General features: G+C 37.9%; 1 long non-coding RNA gene across 1 annotated transcript; it reads left to right on the forward strand.

Annotated features, from left to right (window-relative positions):
* Nucleotides 1–3,547: 3,547 nt before the first annotated feature.
* LOC132158037 (uncharacterized) lies at nt 3,548–4,070 on the forward strand. Its single transcript, XR_009437649.1, has 2 exons — nt 3,548–3,883; nt 3,917–4,070. It is a non-coding gene; the product is annotated as an uncharacterized LOC132158037 (long non-coding RNA).
* The last annotated feature ends 400 nt before the right edge of the window (nt 4,071–4,470 follow it).

A 4,470-nucleotide genomic window follows, 5' to 3' on the forward strand; every position in this document is an offset into this window, starting at 1 on the left:
AAAGGTCACCAGTTTGAGTCTCGGTGCTGGCAGGAGTTGTAGGTGGGAGGTTGTGAATGAACAGCGCTCTTTTCCACCCTCAATACCCATGGCTGAAGTGCCCTTGAGCAAGGGACTGAACCCCCATTTGCTCCCCGGGCGCTGGATATACAGTATAGCTGCCCACTGCTCCGGGTGTGTGTTCACGGTGTGTTCACTTCTCACTGCTGTGTGTGTGCACTTGAATGGGTTAAATGCAGAGCACCAATTACAAGTATGGGTTACCAAACTTGGCAAATGTCACAACTTTCACTTTTCACTTTTCACTTTACTTCAGGGAGCCGCCTATCGTAATACCTGTATTTTATGTTTTCATGTTCTACATGGTATTAGTGCATGTTCCAAGCTACCAAACATTTACTTAACTAGTATAAAATACTGTTGGAAACTTTGTGGATGTAAAACAATAAAAAGTTGATGAATTTGATATCCATATATGGTACAAAAGCAAACAATATTTGTCCGTTTGCAAGCATTATAATAATAATTTTAAGTACCATTTTGAAGGTTAAATGCTAGGAACCTACCTACTTTTGGTTTGTACGAGTTCCAAGTATAACAATCTATCAATATCTAAAAGAAATGTCAATTTAAATAGAAAAGATAATCATAATTTAATAGAAAAACTACTTTTTTGGCTATTTTCCATTGTGGTACACTGTTGCCATATGGCAACGTTTTCCTAAATACCCCCCCCCCCCCCCCACCAAAAGAAAAATTTCACAAAATCTTTTTGGATTTGTATAATTGAAGCTATTTCATGTAATAAAAACTTATTTAAAAAATATGTCATGGTTAGAACATAATGTGTATCATAGAGGGTTAAAAATAGTTTTGATCAATTACTGATTATTTTTAAACTTAAATCATTCTTGTCATTTCAAGATTTAGACACGGTCATCCATGCTTTTATCACATCGCGTTTAGATTATTGCAACTCCTTATATTTGGGCCTTCCTCAGTCAACCATTTCTTGCCTCCAGATGGTTCAAAATGCAGCTGCAAGGATGTTAACCAGAGCAAAGAAATTTGACCATGTCACCCCGATCTTAACATCGCTCCCTTGGCTCCCCAGTCCATTTCAGGATTCAGTTTAAAATTATTTTGTTTGTTTTTAAAGCTCTTAATCAACAAGCCCCCTCTTATTTTAAAGATCTTATTATCCCACATTCATCTAGTAGATCCTTAAGGTCTGCAAATTATTTTAATTGAAATTATTATGCAACACATAAGGTAGTAATCCTATCTAAAATAGAGAGGTCACAATGGTACACGTAAGTTGCCACAAAACTGTAATTCGCTTCCATTCACACTGAATTTTCTTCTTTTTTTTCCCTCAACAACATCCTGTGATATCTACATCTGTGAAGCTTGCACCGCACCCTCTATTGACTTCCAAGGAGTTGCCTGTCAAAAGAAAGATGAAAAGGTGGAAGAACACTGCTGAGAAGGAAGGGCAGTGTAATGGAGGGACGACCAAATCCTCAAGCACAAATCTTTTGATCTAGTAGCTTGTTAGCCACGAACAGAGGACTGATTTCTCGCACATGCTTTCTCCTCAATGGGTTTGTGTCTATCTGCTTTTCACACCTCACATATCAGTCTCTCACTCCACTCTGGGAGTATTCATATAATCTTGCAAGGTCTCACTGTGAAGTCCCCATACACAGTGTCTTATTGTACCCATTTATTTTTGTACCTATCATGTCTCTTACCTTTCCAAAAGGCCACTTTACACACATTTAGTACAGAATTCAGTGTGCTGTCATGTCCTCTGAATGTATAAAAAAACAAACAGTCCAGATATAATTTTAACAGGTCTGTCGCTGACACTATACCCTAATAGGTCAGAGCCAGCAGGTATCCCAGAGCCCTCCTCCAAACATGGGAGATAATTGGGCGGTGCAAACACTTGCAGAAGTTGCCATGGCAACAGAAAGGTTAGGGTTCAGACTGCAATATGCTTTGGGAGCCTGGAGGCTATTTTCGTTCTCCATGAAAACGATTAAATAAAATGTAGGAGGCAGTCTCTCATCACGCTAGCAGGTAATGAAAGGTAGCCTGCGGTGTGGAGACTGAGTGTCTATACTCACAGGGCTCTGTCTGCTGTGGATAGTCCTATTTTGTGTCCTCTCAGTCTCCATAAAGACAGTCTTTATGAGTCTGAATTTTAGCATAATGGGTATCTGGCTGGGTGAAACACCTGCCCCAGGATCAAACATAAATATCATGAAACATATATCTGGTGGGATTATTAATGCAAAGGTGGATTATGACTTTTTGACTATACAGGTGAATCTAAAAAAAAATAAATAAATAAATAGAATATCAATGAAAAGTACTTTATTTGTTGTAATTTAATAAAAAAAAGATAACTTTCTTAATATTCCAGATTCATTGCACAAAAGATGAAATATTTCAAGATTTTCTTTTTATTCTGATGGTTATGACTTAAATAAAATAATTCAGTATCTCAAAAAAAATTTTTTTATACTTTCTCAAAGATCAATCAAAAAAGATCCAAAAATATCCCATAGATTCTCTGTGAGGTTCAGGACAGGTGAGCTGGCCAATCAAGCACAGTAGTATCATGGTCAGCAAACCACTTTTAAGTGGTTTTGGCACTGTGGGCAGGTGCTAAAGTCTTGCTGCAAAATGAAATCAGCATCTTCATAAAGCTTGTCAGCAGATGGAAGCATAACGTGCTACAAAATCTCCTGGTAGATGGCTGCATTGACTATGAACTTGATAAAACACAATGGTCCAACACCAGCAGACATAACGGCACCCCAAATCATCTCTGACTTCGGAAACTTCACACTGGACTTCAAACAGCTTGGATTCTGTGCCTCTCCAGTCATCCTCCAGACTCCAGACCTTGATTTACTGATGAAATGCTAAATTTACTTTCATCTGAAAAGAGGACTGTGGACCACTGAGCAACAGTCCAGTTCTTTTTCTCCTTACCCCAGGTGAAATGCTTATGTTTTTTTTTTCTAGGAATGTGACAGCTGTAGCCCTATTCCTGAAGTGAGTGTGGTGACTCTTGATGCGCTGACCCAACTTTAGTCCACTCCTTGTGAAGCTCTCCCAAGTTCTTGAATCAGCTTTTCCTGACAATCTTCCCAAGGCTGTGGTCATCCCTGTTCCTTCCAGTCAACTTTCTATGAATATATTTTGATACAGCACTCTGTGAACACCCAGACCTTTCAGCTATGACCTTCTGTGGCTTACCCTCCTTGTGGATGGTGTTGATGATTGTCTTCTGGACAACTGTCAAGTCATTAGTATTTCCCATAATCGTAGTTGCATGTTCTAAACTAGCCCAAGAGGTATTTATACTCAAAATTAATCAAACTAATCAAGCTCAAAATGTAATATACTAATACTTAATTTGTAATTTTCCTAAGCTGTAAATAGTTATCATCAGAATAAATAAAAATAGATAAATAAACGTTTGTATTATTTCAGTTTGTGTGCAATTAATATAGGATATAAAAAAAAATATATATATATATATATGTATATATATATATTTATATATATATATAAGGGGTGTAACGATACGCGTATTCGTATTGAACCGTTCGGTACGAGGCTATCGGTTCGGTACGCGGTACGCATTATGTACCGAACGGTTCGTTGGACTAATTAATTACATTTGGAAAATAAAAAAAGTGTGTGAAATATAATGTTATGCGTTCAACAAGGTAGCCCAATAACCCAAACAACATAACAGGCAACGCCCCTGACACCCCCGAAGAAAAAAAAAAAACACCAACTTATATGTTTATGTTAGGCTACTCAGTCAGGCGCTCGCTCACTCAGTACGCGCTGAAGGCGCGTTGCAAAATGGCTAATGCGTTTAACAGACCAGAAATAGAAGATCCTCCAATAACCTACAGGTCTGGTGTTTGGGTGCACTTTGAATTCCCTGTAAGCTGTAATGGTGATGGCGAGAGAGTGGTGGATAAAAAAACAATGCTATGTCGCATCTGCTACATGACAATAGGGTAAACCAGGGGGAATACTTCAAACATGTCAACTCATTTACGCTGACATCACCCTAGTGTGTCAGTATCTGGAACAAGACGAAAAAAAGGAGAAACATACATGCAACAAACTATCCCCGCAGCATTTAGACAGAGATTTCCAACGGATTCAAACAGGGCAAAATACATCACTGCGGTGATTGGTACATTTACGTTATAGCCGTGGATATGAGACCTTACTCTGTAGTGGAAAACACAGGTTTTAAGAACAGACTGTAATTCCTGCTTTGTTCCAAAAAAACATAAGCCCAAATAGAGAACCAACTGAGTAAAAACACACTCAATATAAAGAGTTATAGAGTTCCATATAAAAAGAGTTACATCTTTGTATTTGTTCATAACTACTACAACAATATAACATATATATATATATATATAT

This window comes from Carassius carassius, chromosome 15 (assembly GCF_963082965.1).
Source record: "Carassius carassius chromosome 15, fCarCar2.1, whole genome shotgun sequence".
NCBI classification, from domain to species: domain Eukaryota; kingdom Metazoa; phylum Chordata; class Actinopteri; order Cypriniformes; family Cyprinidae; genus Carassius; species Carassius carassius.